General features: G+C 43.8%; 1 protein-coding gene and 1 long non-coding RNA gene across 4 annotated transcripts in view; both read left to right on the forward strand.

Annotated features, from left to right (window-relative positions):
• The window catches only part of PALD1 (phosphatase domain containing, paladin 1), a 219411-nt gene that overhangs the window by 36644 nt on the left and 154824 nt on the right, over positions 1-27943 (forward strand). Inside the window, exon 1 of one of the 3 annotated variants that reach the window (XM_019507808.1) lies at positions 25412-25473. The exons of the other annotated variants lie outside the window; for them this stretch is intronic. The gene's annotated coding sequence lies outside the window, so the exon portion shown is untranslated. Of the gene's footprint in view, positions 1-25411; positions 25474-27943 lie in introns of those variants that run through there. 3 annotated transcript variants of the gene reach the window in all.
• LOC109290963 lies at positions 10075-18647 on the forward strand. Its single transcript, XR_002095723.1, has 3 exons — positions 10075-10085; positions 11706-11709; positions 18562-18647. It is a non-coding gene; the product is annotated as an uncharacterized LOC109290963 (long non-coding RNA).

The following is a 27943-nucleotide window of genomic DNA, read 5'->3' on the forward strand; positions in this document are numbered from 1 at the left end:
GCTGAACTTGGGGCGGGTGGTGGTGGTGGTGCTGGGAGGGTGGCTATTGGGGAGGGGCCTGCAACCATCCTAAAACTTGCCGTAGCCCCCCAACCCCTCTCCCAGCACCACTGATGCCTGCCCTGAGCACAGCCCAGGCCAGCCTCCCATTGGGAAGAGCTTGGTCTGGCCCCAGTCCACAGCGGCAGTCTGCCCTCACCCTGCATGTAGATCTGGGGGTACACACCCCTTGGGAGCTGCTTATAGCTGTGTCCTGTACCCTGCCCTGGCTGGGCAGCCCCTGCCCCAGTCCCACTCTCTCCCTTACCGTGGGGGCCTCCCTCTGTCCCCCTATGCCCCTTCCCTCCCCCCAGCTCTTCTGCCTCAACAGACTTACCAGCCAGGTGCTGCTCTTCAAGCTGCCTGGCTGCATATTGGCAATTGGAATGGTATTGGCCTATCTGGCTCATTAAAAATCAGTATCAGTATCCAAAAAATATCTATCCATGCACCTCTAGTGGCTGCATTTCTGAAATCAAAAATGAATGTCTGTTTGCTTGTTTATTGGTTCAATCTCTGCAGCTTAGACTAACCTGCAAAGATTGAATCGATTCAGCCTCAGGCTTTTTGACTGTCTGTACTTAGTCCTGGACTACAAATTAGGCAGTTGGTCCCATAAGATGTGTGACCAACATAAATTCTTGACTCATATATTTCCAGGATAATCATGGCTACAACAACACCACTCCAGTGCCCCACTGTTTTAAAAGTCATTCATAAAAGACTAAAAGCTTGACTTTAAGAAACTCTAGTATTTCATAACTAAGGACATCCCTGAGACTTACTAATGATAACTTCAGTAACTTCAAGATTGTGATCCAAAGTGACATATATTTCTTTACAATGCTGCCAGGGAGGTGCATATCTAACCTACTCCTTGCGGCTTCTGAAGCTCTGAAGTCATTTTCTTTGTAATCTTTTAATATTTTCATGTTTTCTTTAGACGGATAGAATTCAAGGTATTGGGCACAGGGTTTGAGGCATTTACAGCAGGCTACACATTCATACATCTTGTTTCATGGAACCATCACACATCTCAGCTGACTGAACGCAAGACATTCTATTTATCCAGATATTTACAGTGCCCTATTGAAAAGCAGATGCAACAATAAGTATATTTTGAGGTATTGCTGGTCTATAGCCAAAGGATTTTAATACATGAAAAATACAGTAAAAGGCCCCAAATAGTACAGCATAATTTGCTTTTGCTAAAGCTTGCACAGTGTAAGCGTCAGTTTGGGGACACCATGGTCCACTCTGTCAGTTCTGCACCTAGTATAATGGAGTCCCACTTCTGGTCAGAGCTTTCTAGACATCCATACAAATCAGCATAATCAAAAGAGGTGTTCTGAGGCTTTGAGATGGTTAGGATCCATTATATGTTGGAACTTGAGTATCTTCCCTGGTCCTGAAGACTGCATGGCATAATAGCAAATCAAAACATTTGATAACTATGGTGGTCTGTCTGATGGACTTTGAAACTTTTGTCATGAAGCAGTTTGGATCTTGCAGACCTAAAACATTTATTTCAACCTCTCATGATGCTTATAGGAAAAGCAGCAGGGCCAGTGCTGTTTGCTAATGCACGTCTGTTTTAATTAAACACACTCTTGTTTTCTTTAAAAATGTGCTTCTAAGTTGTGCACAGGGCTTGACATGTGATGGTCAAATCCCATCACTGCTGTTCTTGACCCCTCTCCAAGAATTTGTTACATCTCCTGCTAGGTTGTGGTTTAATTTACACAGGCACCTCTTGGGTCTAAAGGTCTTGTACCTCTAAGGGTCTTGTACCATAACAAGACCCTTCTGACTAGGGTCTTCAGGTGCTTCTGCACTAACAGTTGCCGGAGGTCAGTAGCTTGGGGTGGCCAGGATCCATTATATGTTGGTCTCATTTGATATAAGGGGGACATTCTAAGGTTTTACACTACTTTTTTCTGTCCCAGTAAAGAAAATCCTGCAGAGGAATTTTGGAGAGCAAATCTACAACTGGGCATCTGTCCAACACCAGATGGACTGCAGTTCATGTAACATGGTTGTTATTGCTGCTGTGTACCAAGTGGGGAAAAGATCCACCCCATTGAGAACTGTAGTTGAGTGGAGCTAGATTGAGATAATGAGATCCAGAGCATATTGAGACAATAGAAACAGAAGGTCCTTGGAGATGTTGCACTATGTAATTCTGAAATTGCTTTCAAAGAGAGTGATTTATTTCTGGCAGATGAGAACTAGATAGGCACAGATTTACTGAGGGCTGAAACAACAGTTACAAAAAGCTGTTGCTCTGTTCTTTCACTCCCCAAAGACCAGATGGTGGTGGCAGAGGTGGGGGTGGCGTTTTTTTTTTTAATTGCCTAATGAAAACAATTCATTATATTGCATTTCCCCCCTTAATATCTCATTGTTATATGTTTCTGCTATTGAGAGATGAGTCAGGTCCTTGGTTGATACAAATCAGTGTAGCTCCAATTAAATGAGAGCTGAGGGCAGTGATATTTTGTACCAATATATAGTGTGTCATTCTGAAAACTGAACAGGTTTGTAAAATGTCCGTGTGACATACAGAAGTATTAATTTACAGACCAGAATGTAGCAGAAAGGAGTTACCCACAGTCAGACAGAACTGATGATGGGAAAAGAAGAGTCATGATTTATAATCTAATTACTAGACTCCCTACCATACTGGGTTTGTTAACAGCAGGTGTCTAAAACTTGAGGAAATTATGGAATAGTCATAGTCTCCCCTGGATCTGCCCTCCCACCAGTGATAGTACTTGGTACTTTTCATGTTCAAATATGAAAGTGTAGTCGCGCAACTGGGAAGGCTGATATGGTTTATAAAGTGTGCCACAGCCTGTGGAATTACTGGTAGTCAGTGGAACAGACAGCAAGAGATTGGGAGCTGCTGATTCTTTCTTTCTGGACTCCAGTCACTGGCCCCTGAATTTCATGGAGTCCCTGGTGTTGTAGTTCTTATAAAATAGATTAGAGAGTTTGGTGCAACATCCCCTGGGGAATTTTTTCGTTGACAAGGGAATGGGCTAGATTAACTTCTCTGCCTTTTTACTGCTGCAAAACCAGTGTGCGTCAGTTTTCAATAAGGTTGCTGTGTATGATTGACTGAAGCTGTCTCAGACATTTGTGCAGTCTCTCATCATGTTTGTGTTGGAGGTTTGATGTGGCTGTCGCTATTGCAGATGCAGTTCCTGTTCTTGTCTCCTTTATGAAAGCTCCTGCAGTTTCTCTAAATGATGACTTTAGTTTGGCAGATGCCTGTTCTTACACTGGCGGGGGGAGAGGGAAAGAATGAGTGGAAAATGGTTGCTCTGCAGAGTGCATTCAGGGCAAGTTTTTAGAATACCTAGTTTCAAAAATAAAAGCTAGCAACAATAGGAGCTATTTTCTAATGCATTTTTTTAATACCATAGCTGCAACTCAGAAAAACCAGTGGAGAACATAAGAGGCCAGGGGGATTTGCTGAGGAGAAGATTTCTTTTTGTCATATTCCATGGCAGAAGCACTGTTATAGTGCTAGTGTTTTCCTTGTGATTTTGTAACTGCGGAAGAGGCCTTCTCCTTTACCTGGAGTAAATTGCCTTTTCACACCAGTGAATAGCATTGGGGGAGGAGGGAATGAGATGCTGATGTGGGGAGAAAAGCTGATATGTTCCTAGAATAGTGAGCAGCATTGGGAATAGTTTTATAGATTAGTGATTTGACTATATGAACAAATTACTGCTAGGGGAGCTAGAGTGTAAACTCATGGTAAATCAGCTCTCCTGTGGTAACATCACATATGCAAAGTCTTACCCCACCGTAAATGCAAGATAGCCCCCACTTTTGTTGACGAACAAGCTACTTGCATTTATCGCTGGGTAAGAATGTGCACATAGACAGTTGCTGCAGAGCAGCTGATGTGCTGTAAATTCTTACCCTGGTTTATCACGCAGCACACAGACCTAGCTTGACTCATGAAGTTGGAGCAAATTGCCCTCTGGCAGCTATGCGCAAAAGAACAGGCAGAGCATCTGAAGTTGTGAGAAATGAGCAGACTGTGTACCGAAAGGCAGGTGCTCAAAAGAATGATAGTATTGTCCGTGATGGGCACCCAGAGCTAAATGTGCCTTTCTTGGCATGGGCCTGCATTAGGTGTTCATAGCTTTTCATTTTCTTGTTTTTTATATAACGGGCTAACTTGCCATGGGTGACTGTTCATGCATCCATGGCCAATACTCTTCTAAGCCTTGTCTCCTTGAACTTTTCCCATCACATTTACTCTCTGCAGTAGCCACCATGGGAGCCCTCATGCAGGCGGATTCCCAGTGCTGGAATCGCTGCATTGGCTAGACTTGCTGTTAAGTAAGCTGTTTAAAAACAGGGACCAGTCTGCAGTAGGTTTGTGATGGTTGTGCAACAATGGGAGCTTTGGGAGTAGAGGAAAATGCTAGTGTAGCAAGTGGCTGAGATGATATGATAAAATGGGAGTTACAAAATAATTTCTACCTTTCTTGGGTAAAAATGTAGTGGGGAATGTGGTACCAGTGGCTGCAGTATTACTCAGATAAGTGTTTTTCAATCCTTTTAGCTTTAAAACACCCCTTTTTAGCCTCAAGGCATCCCCCAGAAAATGCCAGGTCTTAGCTGGAAAATGAGTAAGACAAATAATAGAGCAGTTCTCCTTTTGTAAAGAGTTCCATTGTAGGTCAGACTGGTTTTAACACTATTAATTCTTATTTGAAACCTCTGGGTGTTTATACACTTTCTCCGGGAGGCAGGGTGGGGCGCATTAATTACATGAGCTCAGAGAGCCAGTCTAATTAAAGTGCGTGAAGCATCATGTGTATCAGGATCCCCATGCTGAAAAAATGGTTTTGGGGGTGCTTTAAGTAAGCTCATTGAACAAGCTTTAGTTAAAGCACCCCCGCCATAGGAATGCCGATCCATGTGACACTGGAATCTGCTGAAGTGTAGTAACTGCAGGACGTCAGAGCAGCCTCGATGCTTGTGTATAGGCGCCTTCTGGGTTTACCTTGTGAATCATGTTTGCACACCTAACATTGCATGGCACCCTGCAGTACCCTTAAAAGGCTCTGAAGGTACCCCTGAATCACTGAATTGGAGGGTTCTTGCTGTGCTCTATGTAGATGTCCTAGTGGTAGAGGAAATGTATTTCTTCCCTATTTTATATTTTAGATAGAGGCAGATGGCACAGTAGTCAAGACATGCTTGCATCCTTTTGAACCTGGGGGGGTCTGTGAAGCACAAAGCCATAACTTTCAACCTGCAACCACCTGGCTGAGTGGCGTTAATAGAAGGTACATATCTGAGCACAAAAAGAAAAGAGCATTTAACTTGCTGCCAAAATTAATCCCTTTCAGCAAATGCCATTTTCTTCAGTTAAATTGTGTATGATGTAACAGGCCTGATATTTGTTCTAAGAAATCCAACTCCTCCTGCTCCACAGAATCTTGCTTTTGCCTTATCCCCTTTGCAAGGAACACTGTTTATCATTTTCCCCCTCAGTCCAGTAATTCTCGACAAGGATTCCATGGCACCCTGTGGTGCCTTGAGATCCTATTATGGGTGCTGCGGGGTGCCATTCAATGTTAGCACTGTTAGAAGTGCAAACATGTGTCATAAAAAAATCCAGAGATTTCAAATAGGGATTCATAGTGTTGAAAACATTTTGGCCTGTTGTGGTCTTTCTGAGAGCTTTACAACAGAAGAATTGCTTCTATTATTTCTCTGTAGTGAAAAAACAAGTGAAAACTAAGAGCTAGCATTTTCCAGTGCATCTCTTGAAGTTAAAAATGTTAAGAACCACAGTTATAGTCAACCACAGTAATGTCTGATATATTTATGTAGGTGCTCATATGGTCCCTTTGTCACAGTAACTGAGTACCTCTAAAGTTTTTAACACTAGCCCTTTCTTTCTTCCTTCCATGCATGGAAAACAATATAACTCAATTAATTTCGTGGGCTTCTTTATTTGTGTGTGTTCATGTGAAGCGTTTACTGAGGGAGACCTACAACCCGGGGAGGAGCTGTGCCTTTAGCTTTGAAAGTAGATCATTGTTATCTCTAAATTCCACAGTCTGGGTCCAGGTCCTGTGAACACTCTCTCTGCACTCATCATCTTTCCCTATTGACTGACTGCCCTGCTTGTTCCAGTGGAATGTAGCTGGCATGCTAGGCCATGCTCATGTGGGGATTTCTCAGGTAACACAAGTTAAATCCTGGGAGGACTCTCTATATCAGGATAGAGAATTCAAACTGTACTCTGGATTCAGTGGAGGAACCAATGTAGAAGGTTGGAGAGGTATTGCACTGGATCTTGATTTACTGGTGTGGTGAGACAAAAGGAGAGGCTACTCTTGTGCAGAGAGACAGTTTAGAAAAGGATCCTAGTATTGGTTTTTAAGCATTTTTAAATGCCCTTTAAATGCTTATTCTCTTTTCCAGTTTAGATAGTATCTGTCACCTTGGGTGAGCATTCTGGAAGCATGAAGTGCTCTCTCCTGCTAGCTCAGAGTTTGAGTGGGAAGCAATAAATTACATCCCAAAGTTGTGTTTTAACTGGTGGCTCAGAGGACAAGGAAGTAGATGTACCTTTTTTGGGGGCAAAAGATATATTTTATAGCTTGAGGGACATTCAAATTTGGCATTGAAATTCCAAGGGGAAAGGTTGAAAGGGATTGTCAATTTGCTTGTAGGCTGAACTTTTACGAAGACAAAATTTAGATCTTAATTGGGCTGTAAATACTCCAAGGGGAGATATTCCTTTTAAAATCTTTCACTATCCATTGGTAGTTTGTATTTCATATCCATGTATCTATATCATTAAAACAATCTAAAGCCTAACAAGGGTGTAGGTTGTAGCTGTGTTGGTCTAAGGACATAGGCAGACATTGTTCTCTGGCTAAATCTGATATCGTTTATTAGACTAACTCAAATAGTTGGAAAGATTCTGCTTAGCAAGCTTTCAGGTTTAAATACCCTTCGTCAGGCTGAGGAAGCATCTGCAGTTGGTGTGTGCTCTTCCTGGATGGAATGAAAGCCTAACAAAATATTTCTATATATAAACATGCATGTGTGCACACAGACAAACGTGTGTGCACGCGTATGTGATATGGAAATATTTTGCTAGGCTTTAGGTTTTATTTTAATACTATATATTATATGTTTGTATCCATGTGTATATTTATACATGGATAGTGAGGTTTTAAAAGAAATATATTCTCTTGTAGTATGTTCCCAGCCCACTTACTGCAATACTGTCAGCACATGGGAATACGATTAATTGGAATTTGGTGTTCTCTTTTCATTGTGCAAGTAAACAAACAGCGTAAGCAGCAGAAATTTAAGGTTGTGTCCCTTCTAAGCCTCATTGTAGAAAGAGGAAGCTCTGCAGCTAACCAACAAAGAGAAATCCTCATGTAATTAGTTTTTAATAATTTTGTGTTCCTTTTCTTTTACCTAGAAAGTAGTAAAATAACATTAGGGCATGCTGGTGCGGGGGGTGGGGGTGATAGTGGTTAGTGGCTGCATTTTCCCTTTCTCTTTCTTTTCTTTTGAGTATATGTAACGACTCAGTGAAGGGAAATAATAAAGAAAAGTTTTCATTTTTATGTTCTATTTCAAGGATATTCCAATTTTCTTTCTAGAACCCGTTTTTCCCTATCTCTGGCACATTGCTAGACCAGACCTTTGCTTAATAAGGAAAATTTGAAATGGATAAATGTCATACTTTACAAATGCAACAGGCTTGAAAGAACAATTTAGTGACAGTAGCCTGGAACTATATAAGTTGCCAGGAATGCAGCACATGCAGAACAGAAGATCCCAAGGATGAGATTGTTACTTGGTATGGAGAGTCAGGCTTTATGCAGGTAGGGTAGATTTTGCTGTTAGTACTAAGGTGATTTTATTGAGTGCCAAACTTGCTCCAAATTTCTGGCATTGACTCCCCATAACATTTGGTGTTGACAATAAGGTATTTCTAAAGTAAAACACAGCATATTTGCATGTATGATAGAACATTATATTACCATTTGTCCTTGGTAGCTCCATGAGTTCTAAGTCTTAAGCCATTTTGAGTATTTGAGATGCAGTTGTGGGCCTGATTCTGATCTTACTTAAATCTATGTAATCTAAGAGCCATTTCACTGAAATCCACGGTGTATCAAACTGGCATAACAATTTTGAGAGACAGGAGACTCAAACTCCTACGATTTTAGGGAGGAAAGCCCTGTAATAATGCATTTCTGTTGGCAACTCTCTCATTAGTTTTAATGATAATACTTTCAACATGAAAGCTAAACTGTGGAAAACAATTTAGAAATATTTACAGTTAAAATTTTAGGAATGCTAGATTGTTGAGTAGGTTTTTCTTCAATCCTTCTTGGATGAAGGAAGTTGTACAAACACTTTCTGTAATAGCTATCACCACAACTATTAAAACTTAATTTTTAAATCATATTTGTGTGTGTGTGTTCAACATGAATGTACATTTGTGTTTGCAGCTGCTATGATTTAAGTTGATTAAGTGTTTTTCTGGAGAGAGATTTTTTTCATTGCTGTTGTCAATAGAAGAATCAGCTGGCAGGTCAAGATTAGTGTATTTACAAATTATTCTATAATAATAATTGACACATTAATTGTAATCATGGTAAAACCTTTAAGAAAATCTGATGTGTGCACGTAGATTTACAATTTTAACTCTTCCTGTAATCTCATTAGACCTCTCAAGTTGTGCTTTCTCCTCTTTTTAATTGCTCTGAGGTTGCCCTCCCTTTTGCCCCTCTTCCTTTCTTTTACATGCTCAACTTTCCTGGTTAATGGTGGCAGGAGCATGAAACAAAATGTCTTCCCTTGACTTGTCTAGCTGGTTCCCTGTCTGCTATCAGCATATATGTCAAAGGGGGAAGGGCTGTTAGATATACTTCATAAGTCAGGACAAGAAAGAAGAATATCTACTAATAACGTCAGGTGCATCTACACCAGGGATAGGCAACATTTTTTTGGCTGGTGTGCCGAAAAACCCCACAATGCCTACCTTGGAAGGTGCCGGAGTGCCGGCATGCTAGAAAAACAAAATGAGGGCAGGGGGTACATGGCAGGATGCCCTGCTTGTACCCCTTACCCCCAAGCCCTGCTGCCCTGTGCCCTGCACCCAAAGCTCCTGCCCCCCCAGCCCTGCTCATGCTCCTTGCCCCCCACCCAAAGCCTCTGCCTCCCAGCCTGGGCTCTGTGGCTGTCAGCAGCTACCCAGAACTTGGGCCAGCTGCAAACATCTGCTGCCTCTTTGCTCCAGCCCTAGCTGCCTCCCAGACCCGGTCCCAGGCACTGGGGACATGGCACATATGGACAGTGCTCCCCATTATGCTTCCCTTGTCGCTTGTGTGGAGCAGCATTGGAACCCGGCACAGCAGGGGGCTCAGAAAGCTGCCTGCTCCCAGCTCCCCACTGTCCTGGCCACACTTCCCCTTCGTGCCTTGGAGCAGTGTGGGCAGCAGCAGGGTTGTGCCCCTCACTGCTGCCCCTGCCTGCAGAGAAAGTGCGGCAGGGCAGCAGGGAGCTGGGAGCAGGCAGCTTTCTACACCCCCCGCTGTGCCCTGCTGTGCTGGGTTCCAACGCTGATCTGCAGAAGTGAGAGCAGCACAGCGGGGAGTATTGCTGGTATGTGCTGCCTCCCCGGGGCCAGGTCTGGGGCTGGGAGGCAGCTGGGGCTGGGGTGGAGAGGCAGCAACTGTTTGCAGCTGGCCCAAGTTCTGGGTAGATGCTGATAGCCATGGAACCCAGACTGCTTGCAGCAGGGCTTCTATGGAGCAGCCCGGACTCCATGGCTATCAGCAGCTACCCACACCGGGGGCTGGCTGCGGTTTCCCAGCCGCCTGGTGGGAGCAGCCTGGGTTTCCAGCTGGCAGCAGCTACGCAGAGCTGGGGCTGGCTGCAGCCAGGAGGCTACAAACAGCTGCTGCCTCCCTGGCTTCAATGCCTGCTGAGGAAAATGGCCTTGCATGTGATGCTCTGCACGTGTGCTGGGGGTTGCTGACCCCTTATCTACACAAAGCATGAACAATTAAACTGGAACTAAATAGCCACATCTTGAATAAACAGTATCTGTACTCAGACTGTAACAAATCATAGCCAGCCTCCTTCTCTGCCAAGCCACTCTACAGCAGATGCTTGAGTTAATACCATGTTGTCTTGCATACACCACACACCTTGTTTCCAAATACCAGCTGTTGGGGATTGTAGTGCATATTATACCTGAGAAATATGGTAAGAACAGTTTCTACTGGTTGCTGTGTGAAAACAGAACTAACATCGGCTTCCTACCTGCTGCTACTCAGTTACTTACTACAAGGAAAGATGGTTTTCCTTTGTTCTGCCTTTCAAAAATAAAGTGTGTATTTTATTCTGGGGTGTGTTGTATGAAGAAAATATGATGGACAGAGTCTATAGTGAACTCAGTTGTTGTAGGAACAAGGGGAAGCAAATCCTGTGGTTAAATTCCATGTGCAGAATGTACCTTCTCCAGGCCCTAAATTTAAACTGAGTTTTACAAATCAGTACATCCCAGCTGATCTCACTTGTTAAGACACAGTACAATTTTTGAAGCAGCCAACTTAAAAATAAGCACAGCTTTCCTAATGAGAACCTACACCTTCAATTGTACCCAGGAACAATTTTTAATTGATTGCAATCTATAAAGCACTTATGTCATGTCTTGCATATGCAACACTAAGCAGTCTCCATGTGCAGCATTTGCAGAAAACCCCATACAGGAAAGCAGGCAAAGATGGGGGAAAAAAAGTGTTCTTGACCACCAGTACCTCCTGGAAATTCAAGGGCAGAAATATCCAAGAATGTTTTTCGTTTAGCCATCAACTGCTCCCAAACTAAACTTCAAGGACAGGTTCTCAAGTGGCTCTCAAACAAGCATGAATCTGAGCATAACCCACAATAAAGCACACAACTGGGTGCAATGAAAGATGTAGAGCTGAGACATTACATCAATAACAATGCAGCTAAAACTGCTTCTGTCTGTAGCCTCATGGGTCAGTTAAATGGGAGATGTGACAGTATAAAGTACTGTATTGGTGGTGGTGTCAGTGGCAGCCCCTCAAAATATGGATGACAGTCTTTCAGTAAATAGGGATGTCATTGGTGAGTCCATAGATGACTAGGGAGGCTCTTCTGAGGTCTGCACATTGAACTGCAAATAATTCCAGGAGGAAGGAGTTAGATACTGATGATGTCAGGTCACAGCTCTTTCCCTTTGTCTCTATCATCTATATGCTTCCATAGTGAGATGAGATTGTGCAGAATGATTGATACCTCATTGTGCATCACTGCACCATGGGTACAATTCAGTACATGAGTCTCCCAGGTACTGATGTCATGCAGCCCCAACGCTGTGCTGACTCTGGGGTTGCACATCAAGACTGAGCAGCAGCACTAGGCAGAAACTGTTGCTCAGCGCGGGGGAAAGTGGCCCCTTCTCCTTGCTGCCACGGGGCATTTTTTGGTGCTGCTGCCCAGAGCTGGTGCTGTGCTGGGCTGCAGTGCAGCTCCATCACTGCTGTGTCTGGGCTACCCAGCGTAGCATTGGTGACAGTGTGGGGCAGCACAGAGGCAGTGGTGATGGAGTTGCGGGACAGCCTGGTATGGCATGGGCTTCAGGCGACCGCACCAAAAACTGCCTGGGGGCAGCAAGGGGGAGGGGCTGCTTTCCCCCATGTCAAGCAACAGTTTCTGCCCAGTGCTACCGCCACTGTGGCTGCTGCTCTGCCAGGACTGGCGAGCCTGGAGCAGGTGCTGGGGCTTAGGCTGAGCAGTGGCAGTGCAAGAGAAAAACTGCTGCTCAGCACGGGGCAAAAGTGGCCCCTCCACTTTACCACTGCTTCCTGGTACAGCCTCCCAGAGCTCACACAGGGCTGCCTTGTGTCTGCTCTGTGCGGCCACCGCTGTCCTGCAGGGCAGCCCAGAGGCAGCGGAGATGCAGGGCAGCACTGCGTGGGCTCTGGGCAGCTGCCCCAGGAAGCCATGGTGGCAGTGAGGAGCTGTTTTTGCCCTGCACTGAGCAGCAGTTTGTCCTGCGTTACTGCTGCTCAGCCCAGATAGGTGAGCTTGGAGCCGGAGCAGGGTGCACAGGGTGGGGGTTGCACGCTAGTCCACTGATACCGCAGGGCTGGGGCCAGTGGCGGTGGCAGCCGAAGGAGCTGCCACTGCCCAGGCTGCCTAGCAAGGCAGCCCCACTGCAGAGCTACCCCAGCCCTGCTGCATGCCCAGGGCGTGGCAGAACACGCCATGGCTGGGCAGCACCTCAGCCACATGGGACTAAGTGACCCACCACGGGCCAGACAAATCCCCTCTATGGGCTGGATCTTGCCTCCAGGCTGTATTTTGCCCATCTCTGCTCTAGAACAATGACCATCAGTGAGTTGGGAGTACAGGCGAGCCTTGCTATTTGCCCTCCCCTGTGAATGGTAAAATCCGTAAATAAGGCAATGCGTTCATGAACACGGTGCCCCTGGCAGCTGGGGGTGGGGCACAGCAGTGGTGAGGTTGTGGTGGCAGCAAGCGTGGAGCTCCTGTAAGTGCATAAAGTGTATTTAAGATGCAGGTTTGGCATTTGCGAATATTTGAAACCGCGAATGCCGAACCCACAAATAGCGTGGGTTTTCTGTATAAGGCCTGTTTTGGCAACTGGCTGTTAGGCATTCTTATGACATGTCCTATTCAATGGAGCTGGTGCCATATAAACGTGGCGTCAATGCTGGTGGTGTTTCCTTGGGCTAGAATGCTGGCTGTCATTCATTCTTCTGTCCTAGTTGATATAGAGGATTTTCTGAAGACATCACTTACGGTCACATTCCAAAGTTTTCAGGTGTTTCTGATGTTGTTAAGGTTTCACATCCATACAACAGGGGAGGGATAATCACAGCCAAACCAGACTTCTTTTCTGATGTAATGATCAAAAACACAGTTTCAGAGATGTCCAAGGGTAGCACTGGCAGATTGAATCTGGTGTTACCTATGTTTACTTTTTGGGAAAAGTGGTTACCTAGGTAGGGGAAATGCTTAGCATTCTCCTAGGATTGCCATCTGATTGTTCCAGTGTGGTTTCAGACCACTCAGAGACACAATAAATATGATCTTTGTTGGTACACAGTTTCAGAAGAAGTACCATGAGGAACACCCAGATTGGTGCAATTTTCATTGACCTCTAAGGCCTTTGATTCAATCCAGCAGATAGGCTTTATGGCAGACCTTTGATGAGATTTAGATACCCCTCAAAATCCAGCATCAGACTTCTTCACAGTAACTGTCATAAGCAATGGCTTGGAAACAGACCTCTTCACTATGAGAACTGGAGTTGAGCAAGGATGTGTAATTGCACTCTTTTGCATTTTATTTCACAGCTATTCTGGATCTTGTTGCTGATAGACTTCAACCTGGAGTCAGCATCCAGCACTGTATGGATGAGAATCTCTTTTACGTCAACTGGTTACATTCCAAATCCAAGATAACTAATACCTCCGTTACTGATCTTCAATATGCTGATGATTATGCCATGTGTGCCCACTCAGTTAGAGGTCCTGGTCACTCTTGGTTTGCTTCTGTGAAGCAGATGAAATTCTTGGACTCATGTCAGCTTCACAAAAACCAAGATCCTTTACTAAGCCTCCCCAGACTAATCGGTTCCACTTCCACCTATTAGAATTAGAGGGCAGTCCTTGGAAAAAATACTGTAGTATTTGCTTGAGAGCATGCAGGGGAGGTGAAGGCCAGTGCTGCTTTCTGGGACCTGTATGAAAGAAAGGAACAAAGCTGCTCAAAGAGGACAGTGCTTTCTCTTCTGTGATCTGCAGGGCATACCAGCATCTGATGGCATGGAAGGCAGCTAACTCCTTTTTGAGACGCAGTATGGAGACTTGCCTTTTGTTTATCAGGAGGAGATCTTCAACTACTTACATTGTATTGTAGCAGAGCTAGCCTATTGCAGCCTTTTCAAAACACAAAGACTAGAGAGTACCTGACATCTAGAAACCCCATAGGCATTAAGGCCTGATTTCTTGAGCATTCTTCCAGTTGCTTGCTTGTTTTAAAGGAGGCTGGCATCTTGCCCTCTTAATGGAAGACATTGTTGATGTGGTCCCAGTGTGCATCTGCTAAATTGAGTTGTATTTGAATTGTAGGAGGTTTTTGTCCCCAGTTCCTACAGCAGCTTGAGAACCTCTAAGAGAATGGTTAAAACCCAAAGACCCATTTTCCCAGGCAAGTGTTTACCACCATGTAGGTAGGTCAACCATTGTAAATCTGTTATACATTACCTTTTAAAGGAGAGAGAAATCTGTGTAGTGTGAAAATTTGTTTTTCCATATTCTGAATGATGGCAGCCAGGTTTTACCAGCATTTACCCGTGTGTGTCACTTTCAGAAGATTTACCTACCTTAGCACCACCTTGTTTAGAGTAGGAGCAGAAAATAATAATAAGCAATGTTTGACCCCTGTCTCCATGCAGCTTTTCTCCTTGTGACTGCTGCTGGAGGTATGCTGGGATTAGATTAGGGTAAGTCTCATTTGTTTCTGAGCTGATGCATCCTGAGTTTCACTACACCAAACTGTGGCATTGTTATTTGTATCTTGACAGCCCCTAGAAACTTTAATCAAGGATCATGACTCCATTAGGAGGCACTTTGCCAGGGCAGTGCAGGGAGCAAGGAGCTTCCCTACCTGGCTCTGCTGTGCCAGGTTTCACCTGCTGGGCTGCAGAGGCCCCAGGGGGGAAGGCAGCTGGGTGGGAAGCCTGAGCCTGCAGTGGGCAGTCTGCTTCTGTCTCTGCCCTGTGCACAAATCTGGAACCAGCCCCCCGTCCCCCACCTGCAGCTCTGTCCTGCTTCTAACCGGGGCCCTGTCCATGCTGTCTGCAGGCCCCAAGCCATGTGCACTGCCCCAGCTGGGCAGCAGCCCTGCCCAATTCCCTCCCTCCCTCCCTATGGGGGCCTCAATACCCCCTTCCCCTCTGTCAGACTTGCCTGTGGGAGCTGCTCTCCAGGCTGCCTGGTGGCCATGTGCATGTGTGAGTGCGCACGTGCACATGGCACCCGCTGCCTGACTGTTCTCCTCCCCCCAGCCGCTTGCAGGCTGGGATTCTGCCAGCCTGCAGACAGCTCTGCAAAAGTGGCAAGCCCGTGTGTTTCTCCATTAAAATGAGAAATCCGTGTTTTTCTTGGTTAAAATCCACTGTTTTTTCCATTTTTCCATGGGAAACAAAACACTTGGATCCCTGGTTATATCTAGTTTTTCCAGTGCTGACTCCCAGGATCTGAGAGCAGGTACAATGTGGACAGTGTCCTCATTTGTAGTTCATTTGTTCTTTCGTTCCTTTTGGAATAATCAGATCTCTCAGTGGATGTGAGATAAAATGGAATTATGTAAAATATTTGAGTATTAACCCATTTCTGACTTGATAGATTAACTCTTAATAAATCCACGAAGACAATAAGTAGATAGGAGGTCACTTAAATAGTTTAAAGTGAATGTTTACCACTGATGCTCAGTTGACCTGAGTTTGTGTACTGGTTTTGGGCTTCCTGGGTCAGTAGACCTTGGGAGTGTGTCAGAAGGTAGAAAGAAGTATTTGCACCTTATATCCTCCAATAGAAGCAATTTCTTGGTCATAGAGAAAAGCTGATAGGAAGTTTTAATCTGGCTTTGTGAGAGACTTTGTGATGTTGAGGAGAGAGAGGAATTGTTAGACTCGATCAGTCATGAGGAACTGACAGCAAAATGAAGGTTTGTTTGTGTGGTTGTGCCCACAAGAGATTATCTTTCAAATTGCCACGTAAGAGTTTGGTGACTGCTACTAGGGGAATTAATTTATGTGCTGGGAGTTAAACTGGTCACAAATATTTCAACAGGATGTTCTTTCCATTGGAGAATGCTGATTCTTTGAAATTGAAACATTCCTTGGAGACGGTTTGGTTTGCAGTGAAGGGCCCATGGAAAGCAGGAAGGATTTTGTCAGGTCTGGTTTCTTTCCATCTTGCCTGCCTGAGGCCATGGACAGATGCACTGTTTGAAGCTCTCCATGTGCCTTCAGAGTGCTCCAAACAGTGAATGTGCAGGCATTCGTGGCTGAGGAAGCACTTAAAGAATGCTCCCTCGTCCCCCTCTCCCCATAGATATCTTTGAAGTTTTTTTCAAGTGTCCTAGAATGTCTGCACACTGCAGTCCTCTGTCATCCCACAGTGCGGGAGGAACAGGGTGGACAGCCAGTAAGTGCTGTCCTGTATTTTGCTGTCCTTGGGAACCTCCAGAGACTGGAGGCCAAGAGGTATGCATGTAGGGATTCCTGCTGTGTGGTGCCCTGGACGGAGAGCACTGCTGCTACATGCCTTCATGAACAGTTGATCTGGGGTTGGAGGTAGGGTCATGTCTATGTGATGCCGAAGCTCACTGAATATGAAGCATTCCAGAATTTGGATACTTCAGCTGCATTTCTGTTCATGCCCAGAATCCCAAGCAGATTAGGTTACAAGGGTCTTGGCTCTTTGGAAACTAGAAGCCTCAGAACCTCTAATTCCAGCTGTAAAACTCCAACTCTCAGTCTCCCTGGCTTTTCTGCAGCTCACCTGATGGGGAAGCAGGAGCGTGGAGTGGGATGCTCCCCAATGCTTTCCTTTTCCTAGTGACTTCAAAATTTCTTTGTTTTTGTTCCAAATTGAAACAAAGCCAAATTTCAAATATCAAAGTCTTCTTTGGAATGGAATTAGAGCTTTGCCAGCAAAGCTCTAGCTAATAAAGGTAATTCCACCTGTGCACCTTGTAACCTAGGTTCTGGTTTCAGCTCTGTCCCTGTTCTGTTGTGATTTGCTAAAGATCATACTTTCCCCTTTGGTTTTGCCCCAGGAGGTGGGAAACAGGGAATTTCTTTTTTTAACAGGGTCATTGTTTTGGCTATCGTAGTTGATGGTTGGCTGAGTGGCACATCCTCTGCCCACTGCTGTGGTATCACTAGTTCCAGCTAATGGAGAATTGATTCTTTATTTATCAACCAAAGTTGACCAAAGTGAGCCAAAGTCAATCAAGCGTCTTCTGACGAGATTCAGCATTTTCTTCTGTAAATAAAATCCCTAGTCATTTTATGTATGTATGTATTTATTTATTTATTTTTATTTTAAGGTTCTACAGCTTCTTTTCTACTTTATTTCCTGGTGGTTGCATTTCTCCTACTTTCAGTATGACCTGTTAAGTGAATATTGTTAAAAATGCCATTTCACTGGGGAATATGCTGTGTGATGTTCCTAACAGTGATGGTTTTCCTTCTTCGTTGCGCAGGCCACTTTAGAAAGATGGATTAAAATGGATGCCTGCAGTTTTCAGTTTCAATCATGGTGTTTGTCAATTTTGTTGTCAGGAAGGGTAAATTGAAGCCAGCGTGAGAACCTGAAATTGAGCCATCCAGGAAAGTTTATTTGTTTTATGCACATGCACATGTGTGTGTGTATGATCTTGCTTCAGAATTGCTGGTCCCTCTTACCTTATTTCTCTGCAATTTTTAAATGTTTCCTTTCAAGATTACTTGAAATACAGGAAGTCCTGTTTTTGCACTCTGATTATGGATGTTTTCTTACATAAATGATCCTCATCACCTGGGAGAAACGTGATGCTCCATATCTCTTGGATCTTAGCCATAGACTTGGAGAATGAATTATCCAGGAGAAGATGAGGTTGTTAGTGTGTCTGCATTTGTTGCTGGCAACTGATAATACAGCATATTTCTTTTCAATTTTGATTATTTATTAGCTCTGTTTTCAGACATGCAGTCAGATCATGGCCTTGTGCATAGTTAGCCAATTAGGGTCAAAATCTTTCTGTGTATGAAATGCCAGCAGTTATGATTTATTGCAGTCTGAATTGATAAGTAACAAACAGTCCTAGCCAGTTTGGAAGACTAGCTGGAGGTATGATAGATTATCACCACTTTTCTGCTGTACAGGATGTGTCTCTTGGCTCTGATCCTCCTGTGCTAAACACCATCATCCAGCTTTACTGTGCTGAGTTAAGAGAAAAACAGGAAGATGAAAGGGGCTTCTTTCTAAGAGCTATATGGGTAATGCCTCCCCCCCAGTTACCCGCTTCTACAAACGTCATTGCCACTGTCTTAATTTTCTTAGAGGTTTCTGTCACAACTGAAACAGTTCTTATGGAGATACCTTAGTACTGGTGAAAAGAGACAGATGGATAACTCTGAAGATTATCCACAGGACAAGTGCAGTATGGGCAGTGCCATCTTGCTTTCAATTGTCTTACTGCCATATATTGTTCCTGATGGAAATGCATCTGCAGGACAAAAGGTAAATATGCTCTGGCTTTGTTAATTTCTTGGACACTTAGTTGAGCCTGCTACCCTGAAGGATTTGTCATTCACATCACAAACATTCACCTCAGTGAGGCCATTTCCTAGCAGGCTAGTGGTACTGGGACCACCAACTTACTTGGCAGGAGAAATACCATGACCACTAAGGCAGTTTTCCTAGTCACCCCTGGGGATGGCCGCTTTCTGGCATGGGGTAGTACCCGCAGAGGTAATGGATAGTAAACATCCTACTTGCTGCTCAAGCAGGAAGATCTTGGCTTTATGCCCACTTTATGGAAATGGGAGATGCTTCCCAAGCTTGTCCCTGGGGCCTTATGGCTGAACTTGGGGGCATCCGAACCCCAAGCCTGTGGGCTTGGGCCTGCACGTAGGATGCCTGCCAAAGGATTTGGAAACATCTGATACCCCAGGTGGGGTGTAGGGTGTTTGCTGGTAGTAGGGCCACTTATGGTTCCTGACTGACTCCTGGATTTGGAATTGATTTGGATTGGAACGCGAAAAATTCTCTTAAAAAAAAAAAAACAACAAAAAACAAAACCTCAAATCACAGAATAGCTGTCATTATTGACTCAGTGCTCTGAAGCTAAGGTGAAGGATTCACCTTTGCATCACATTACCAGTTTCCTGAGCTATTTCTCCCTTTTTATTATAACTCTGGGAAATCACTACTCTGTCATATTTGTGTGACTAATCTCATGTAATATCTTCTACCTGACAGTATTAGTACATCACAAGCCTTTCACTAAAAAGGGTTAAATCATTTCCCAAAGGATCCTTTATTTTCTTACAGTGACACAAGGAAAATTATACCACACAAAGTAGCAGATATAGGTTGTATGTGTTACAGCTTTTTATAGAAAGGTTCTGTAGTATGGTAGAATGAAATAGCAAGGGTAGAGGTAACAGTTGGCATTTCAGAGAGAGTAGGAGCCTGCTGGTATAAAACACCCCTTACTGAGCTGATCCGCTCCTCTTGGCCTACCAGCAGTTTTCTTAACCATGTTCAAAACAAGAACAGCTTGATGGCTGGAAACACAGAGATAAGGCCCCATCTGAATCCTCCCTGCTGGAGGGAGGATGTGTTGTAGATTTTAAGTGGCGGCTGCTTTGTGAGAGACTGTTAAAGAGGACACATAAGATGCACAGGATGTTCAGTGGGAAATAGCAGAGGACAGCATGCTTGGTTAAGTCACTTCCTTCTGTGTTCAGTCCCCTGACTGCTGCAGTCTTCCACAATAACATGTTTCCGTTTTACTGCCACACATTTCCAATCCCATTTACTTCCATTGCCTAGGTCATAAGCAGCTGTGTTGCACTCTGTTAAATGCTGCCCTCTCTTAGGAAAATGTTTTTGTCCATTTGTGTGATTGCTTCCGGTCACGTTTAAACCAACTTTTCCTGCTTAGAGATTTTTTTAAAGTTGTTATTGTTGCCTGCTCTGCCGTACTAAGGGAACAGAATCTTTGTTTTTTACATAAGGTGACCTCCCAATAAAGCAGAGTTTAGAAGCCCTAAAGAATGATAACCAGGGATCCTGGTTTCCTCTGTTTAAAAATTCCAAATTCTCTGATTTAACCCCCTCCCCAAATCCACGCACAAATCTGGGGGGGGAGTCACGTGCCCTCCTAAGCCCTCTCCCTGGGAGTGTCTCCCTATGCCCTCTCCCCAGCCAGCCTCCCTGCTGTCCCCAAAGATGGGCCACCTGTGGCTCTGTCCCGCTTCCCCCTGCCGGGCTGTGCATTCCCTTCCAGGTCCTGGGCAGCACCCCCAGCTGCAGCCACCATCCTGCCTCATTCCCCCACCATGGCTGCCTCAATCTGCCCCCCTACCCCCCATATCACCTATGCCATCTCCTTCCCCCCCACCTGTCACCTATGCTCCCCCTTCCTCCCAGACTTACCTGGGCAGAACTTACCTGGGGGAACTGCTCTCTACCACTGCCTGGCTGTATTACTGACCACATGCATGTGTGCATGTGCACACATGGACATAGTACCTCATATGTCCCATTCCCCCGAGCCCCAAGAAGCCCCTTGCAGGCTGGAACTCTCCCATCCTGCCAGGAGAAACTCATGGTTTCTCATGTTTTTTCCATGAAAGGAGAAAATCTGTATTCTTCTGTAGCAAATGGAAAGTCTGCCTCCCCAATGATAATCTACAAACTATAGACATTTTGTTTAACGTAACACTTGTTTATACTGCTAATTTTATTATGAATTAAAGGCATTTGTTGTGGGACAGATAGAAAATAATGAGAAAAATACCATTTGCCAGAGCTCTGGGATATACGTTAGTATATATGTGATTTCTATACACTTTTTTGAGTGTAAACCCAAAATGTATTTATTTAATTTTTTGTTTGAGCGCCATCAAGCGTGGTATAATGGTTTTTAAAATGAAGGCAAGAAGTTAAAAAAAATTCTTTAAAAAATTCTATTCAGCTACTATTGTAATATTACAAATATCATTGACATTAATTCTGTGTAATAGACCTAGGATAATTTTGAGAAAATGCTCCCAATGAAATAGGAATTGATTTATGGGGGAAAACGAACACCTCAAATTATAGTTGTTAGAAGTAAAGAAGTTTTGAGGGAAAATTGTGCTTAAAGCAATGAATTTTGTTTCCAAAATGTCAAAATTCTAATCCAAGTTCTGCTGGTTCTGCACAAAACCAGTATTGTGATCTGATTCAGGCAGGTCTTATTGTAAAATCAGGGTCAGTTGCATAATTTTTGTCTTTTTCAGTCAGTAAAGTGGAGAGACAAATTTACCTGCCTACCTATGTAATTCTGGTAACTCTGATTACTTGGCTAGTGTTTATCAAGCACAGTGAAGATTGCCAGTCCCATAAACTTCTACATATTTTTATTACATCTCCTATCACTAAGATAAATGCAGTGGGTTTTTTTCTTACTATTTTTCCCTCCAAATACCCACATACTGTTGAACTGGGTCACTACTCCTGTTAGGGTCAGACTGATCACCTTATTTGAGGTCAGGAGGGAATTTTACCCCATCTTCAGATTGATATGGACTTGTGGAGGTTTTTGTGTTCCTCTTTAGTGTGGGGGTAGGAGGTGGCTCTCTACCTGGGGTCTCTCAAGTTTATATTAACAACCTTTTATAAAAGTAGGACATTGGCTACCATGGTTCCCCTGCTTAATCTGTGGCAGGTTAGAGCTATGTCTTGTGTTGTCTCAGGGTTTTTTGGTAGCTTTACAAAGAGTTTAGATTATGGAGTGTTGGTTTGGATAAGAATGATCCTGCCTCAGGCATTGGACTAGTCACTAGATGTCTTCTGGAGGTCCCTTCCAGCTCTGCTTCTCTATGATTCTATGATTTAACAGACTTAAGCTTTTACCATGCTGGTTGATGACCACTCTTGCCATGATCCATAAAGTACTTCAGCACGTTAGTGGGCCTTTCAATTAAATGTGACTACTTGGGCTAAAATACTGTGCTGGATTGTAGTCAGAGTAGTCAGCACCTCGCAGGATTAAGCTCTGAGTAAGTATTTGTGCTATGAATCCAAGCAGTATTATGGTACTTTGGATTTTCTGTAGGGTTTAGGGACAGAGATGAAGCAGAGCTCTAGCTTTCAATTTGGCAACGATCATAAATGGTTGGGGGGAACACTAGTAGCAGCCTAGTTAAACATATGGCCCCACCAAAGGCCTAGCGGCAAATTAATTTGTTGCTGTTCTATGGTAAGAAGAAACTTGTGCCTAAGGTACTAATGCTGGGTACTGGAGATCAGCAGTTTTACCAGTAATACATCTATAAGCAAATTTTAAATATTTGGTCAGAAGTGCCTATTAAGGATTACATTTGGCTTTGTTATTTTAGAAGATATTCTGGTCCATGAAATAAGAGAACCCTTCAAAGTAAAGTCTAAGTGTTACATACTACATGAGCACTATATGTGGTATATACTGTAAAATGCATTATTATGATATTGATAAATGTTGCATGATTATATTTGGAGTATTCAGTTATATGGAATTTGGATTTACTGTATACAATGCATGGAGACTTTCCTGAGTTGAGTTTCATCTTCAGTCGTATTGTCACAACATCAGCACAACATCTTCAGTCACAGGCATTGAGTAGATAGTTGCCACACAAAGCTAGTGATTTCAGAAGTGATTGAGAGCCATGGGATTAAGAAATGAGCATATTGTTCTAATTTGCTTTCATTAGAACAGAGATGATAGGTACTCCATTCCAATATCTGCTTTTAAAGGAGTACTGTGTGCTAGAAATGGTATCAAACTGACTAAGAAAGTTTGACTGATTACTCTTTAAATAGGGTATTCAGATCTAAACAGAATTCTAAATGAATTGTTATTAATGTGGTTTGTTAAGCATCCTTTATGGATGTTTACAATAGGCTTTATGCCAAAAGAGGTTGAGCAACAGAGCTGTAAATGCCTACTAAACATGAAAGGTTCACGCCTGCACTCTCCCATTGACTGTTATAGTAACTGCAGATGCAAGTTATGGTTGCAGCTAGTCCAATACTTCCAGCAGAAGTGTGACTTTTTTTCCCCTGCCCTTGTAGTTGAGGCTATCCCTTTAAACCTCTGGCTGGAGCCTGATCCTTAATATGAGAAAGTTCTTAACACTGTGCAAAATCATTCTGTGGTGTGAATTTTAAGCCAGCCTGCACAAACAGACAGTATCAGGCAGAAGCATAGAGACGTGCACATCAGCCTTAGTATCTGGTTCTAACACTTTTCAACAGGGGAAATGCCATACTTGACTGTCTCATTAATATGTGTGGATGCATTTTATCCTGTGCAGGGTCAAGTTTTTTTATTTAAACCTTGTGGAGAGTGCTTTTCTTACCCTTCTGGATCCAAGTTTGTGCTGCTCATCTTCTATACCACCAAGCAATTGGCTTGGTAATGCAAGGTGCGGGCTGTTGGAGGATTGTGTTTGGTAGCTGATTAATCAGTGAATTGGACAGAGCACTGTTATCTCAAGGGCTTCTTATATAAACTGGTTTCATAGTCAGCCTGTCAGTCATGCTTTCACAAAAGGGACCAGGGTCCTCTGCTCCTCTGTTCACCTGGATTAGAAAGGACCAAGAGCAGTGTGACTGAGCCTGTCTCAAGTCATTGGTGGCGGTGTCTCTCTGCAAAGTAAAGCTTTTTACTGAGCTGTGGGTGGAGAAGGTGGGGAGGTAAAATGAGAGAGGAAATGGGCTGAAGCGCTGGGGATACATAATTCCCTCTGTGTGCCTGGAGCTCCAAAGTGTATTTCAAACTGAACATTTGATTAGGAGCTAGCCTGATTCTGAAGCTTAAAATTGCCTCGCTGCCCAAGGATGGTATCAAGCTGGGCTTATCAAGGCATCATTTTTCCTTGGGGAAGGAACTTCCCACTTCCATAGATCTTGGGGAACTGATGTGGTTCTGCCGTGGGATATACAACTTCTCAATATGCATTTTGGTGTAAGAATAAATGTTACAACTTCCTGAAGAGTATCAGATTGCAATAAATTATAAAGGGTATTTCAGACACCTGGACACCCATAAATAGGTGCCCTTTAAATCCTCTCAATGATCATGTGGTTCCTATTGAGACAAGTAAATCTATACTAAATATGGAGCCAAGTAAATTAGTATAAATTCAGACCACTTGAATACCCGCAGACTGATAGTTTAAAAAAAAAAGGTACAGAATCGCAAAATGTTCCACTGTGTTGCTCTCTGAAAGCAAGCAAGAGAAGCCAGGAGGGCCCCTGGCAAAGCTGCATGAAGGGTGCTTGCATGGTGTCTGTCTACGTTGCGATTAACACCAGTCAGTGCTGTTAGCCCTTCATTTTCATAGCATCAGATTCACTCACATTTTTTAATATTCAGAGATCTCTACATACATTTTCCATAGCAACTTCTGTCAGTGCTGTAGAGTGACTGCAAAAAAAAAGAGACTAAATTGTAACAGAACCTCATTAACTGCTGCAAACATAGCAGCTTTAGTCACAAAGGCTAAGGACAGACAGTCAATTCAGCCTCAGGCTTTTTGATTTAGTCTTTGCAGGTCAGTCTAAGCTGCAGAGATTGAACTGAGATGCAAGTGACCAGATATTCACTTTTGATTCTGGAAATGCAGTCACATGCCTGCAGTGGCTCAGGCCAAAAGCTGGAGGCACTAGAGCATGTCTCGAAGCCTGCTTGCCATTGCCAAAGGGAAGGGACTGAATCTCCAAGGCTTTTTCCCCTTCCGTGTTCCAGCAGAGGGGACCTGGTCAGGCCCCAACCCCCATGCTGGCATGCTGAGGCCAGGGGGAGGGGTGCTTTAAATCCCCCACCATGGCCTGCATGAGACCCCAGCCAGGCTTCTGCCCCTTTGAAAAATTCTTACACTTTGTTGAGGTGCTATGTGTGAGATGGGGAACCAAGCATAGCCTCATTACTGTCTCCTGGTGCATCTTGGGATTGGCATTGGCCTTGAATGGGCTGCTCTGGGTGTCCCTTGGGCAGAAGGAAAGGAAGAAGAGTGTAGGTGTTTGGGGTTGGGGAGAGGGGAGGAGAGGGGCAGAGAGGGCTCTTGGGTGAGAGAAAGGTGGGAAGAGAACAGTTTTTACAGTGGTAGAGTCCTCAGGATACCATCTGGACTAGTCTTCACATGGGGATGGTAGGGGGAAAGGGTTTTACTATCAAAAAAGTGCATGGTGCTGGTGGAATGAACAGAGATTTATTTGTATTGATTTCTTCAGCTCACAATGAGAAAGCCAGACAAGTGTATGCTTCCTTCTAATTAGTGCAGCCCTAGACAGATGCATCCTGCAGCTGTGGGGCTCTTCTTCCTCCCAGATAGACATGCTGACTATATTTAGTCCCATTGTTAAGTCTGTCTTTGAATCCTTGCCAAGTGACTACTCTGTTGGAATGTAAATTCAAGACGTGTGAATAATTGTGGAATTGGACAGTGCCTGAAAGGAGTGAGTCTGAAGCATGTGAAGTTGGCACAAAGTTGCTGTGTCGTCCTGTTTCTGTGCAGAAAAGAGATGCTGCTTTGGGATGTTGAGGGTTTGGTGTCTTTTTGTTACCCTGCTAAAGAAAATGTCATGTTCTTTTAGATTGGGGAGCGGGTTCAAGGTCACTTTTTTATGCTTATTCATACATGAATCCTGCAAGTTTTAAATTGGCTTCTCCTCACTACTAAAAACAATGGTTTATTATGCCTTTCAAATTCAGACCTTATAGGGTGAAAGTAAAATGACCCCAGAAGACTCAGAGTGATAAAATCAGGCGACTAGAATTGGATCTCCAGTCCAGCAGGGTCGGGGGTCCTTGAAATTTCCTCAAGGATTTAAACAGGATTTTGTCAGCTGTCTCTCCTAATCCTCAAGCATTTAACAGATGTTTATATTTTCAAATATTTATTTGTGGGTTTTTTGTTTGTTTTATTTTTGAAGTTTTAAGGGACTTACTCTTTTTTTTATATCTTTGCCTTTTCTCTCAGGACATCTAACTTAATGAGGAATAAAACAAATGAAAATTCAGCAGTTTGTGCTGAAGGCAGCACTGAATCTGATGGGCACTGTGTTTCAGGGGGGTTAGGAGAACTGGATATCAAGAAGGTTTCTGAGAAGAAAAAGTCTTAGCAGCAACTTGATTGGGAAATAGGAGCAAAAGCTTCATATCATGCCTGTTCTGAGGTTTAGGTTTTGTTTTGCAGTAAAAATGGGTTATCTATTCCTTTGATGGCTTTTCTTGTTTATGATTGTTCTTTTGATTTTTTTTCTGCTTTCCTTTTTTCCCCTCTTGCTTTCTCTCTTGCCTTTGTTTCTGCTGTTGGTGTCTTTCCTTTCTTTTTTACAGCCAGAGTGCACTGGTAGGGGAGCTGAAGGCTTGGATGTCTGCCTGCTTCTTTAGTTTGCAAGCCATTGCTTTCTATGAAAACATGACAGACCTCAATCTGTCTTTCAGGGAATTCACTGCAGCGTGCTTGAAGCAGACTGGTTCTTTCCTGAAACATCTATTGCAAAATCAAATCTGTTTTCAACTTAAACACTGCCTCCAAGTCAAGTCTGGGGGAGCCTGGTTTTCAGAGTCCCTGACCACCTGCAGCTCCTATAGTCTTCATCTGGAGCTGCATATTTTCATCCCATGTGGGAATTAGTCTTTTAGCAGTTCTGTGGAGTCTTTACAGAGGGCTGTGGCACAGACGGGTGATTCTTATAGACCTGCAGTCAGCACTGGTTTTTTGGTAATGGGCTGGCACTAGGATCCATTTGCTGCCACTACCACTTCTCCTTGTTGCCTGGCTGAGGCATGGGCAGAGTCGATGCTACTGAATGCTGCCAGAGCCCTCTGGTTCCACTGGCCGAAGGTTGCTGACTACTGGTAAAAAGAGCACAGGTAGATTCATGTGGTGGCTCAGGCTGACAGTCTGCTATTTCTAATCTTTATCTTCTAGTAAAGATAGTTACTCGTAGAAAACAGTGAAATTGTAGAAGAGAATAATAGAGAATTTCACTTGAAACAAGTTTAGCTCAGACCAGCCCAGTGTTTTAACTTTTTGAACTGGGGCTAATCACTGATCCCTTGTACTCCTGGTGACAGAGATGTGCTTAATGTCAAAGGAGAATATTTCAAATCACTTGAGTAATCACAGTGGCCAGTAAATGAAAACAGTGTTAAATTACAGCACACAGCAGCAGTTAATAGGTTATGAAGGGAAGTAGGACTCTTGTGCTGGCAGCTGTAAGGGGGCTTCAAGGGTGTCAGGTGGATGGGGATCCTGGGGACTGTGGAAGAGATATAGAGGAAATGAAGGCAGAAGAAAGGGTAAACCAGAGCCCGAAGTGCCTCTGTGCCATTGGCAATGCTCTTATTGGAACCTGTATCTAGAATTCAGGAAAAAGCTTGTTAGTGTCCCACGCACAGAAGCTTCAAGGAAGCATACACAAAGCAATGTGCTTTTAAACATAGGATATTGGAAACGAAAAATTACCTCTTGTCAGTTCTGTCACAGTTTTCTCATCCGTGGGGCATGAATTGTGAGAAGTGAATGTATGCTCCTAAATCCAGTATGCTCCATTCAGTGCAGTTTATTGATCAGATAAATTCATAGCCTTGCCCTCATGTTAGGCAAACCTCTGAGCAAGCTTATCTAGCTCTGGTGGTTTAGTGAGTGGACTACCTTCCTGTATAGTAGCTCTTTCTAATATCTGAAAATGGTATCTTCATTAAATAACAAAACAGACCGAGTGTGATATCTGGTATCCCACTCTGGATGGGTCAGAGGGAAAGTTCCTTAAAAGTAGCACATCCCAGCCCTTTGAGAGCATTTTGAGGAGAGGGAAGAATTCTGTACCTTGCTGTGCAAAGAAATGATCCTTTTGGTTGATTGAAGGAGAAGTCAGAAGCCGCAAAAGGAATGTAGCTGCATGCATTCCTTTCTCACCTGGAAGGAGAGTGTGTTTGTGTGTGTGTGAAATGGGGTCTCCAACTTGGGGACTAGGAGAAAGAGGGGGGGAGGCCTGTTTGAGAG

The sequence above is a fragment of the Gavialis gangeticus genome, unplaced genomic scaffold (assembly GCF_001723915.1).
Source record: "Gavialis gangeticus isolate Ggan-Ray unplaced genomic scaffold, GavGan_comp1, whole genome shotgun sequence".
NCBI classification, from domain to species: domain Eukaryota; kingdom Metazoa; phylum Chordata; order Crocodylia; family Gavialidae; genus Gavialis; species Gavialis gangeticus.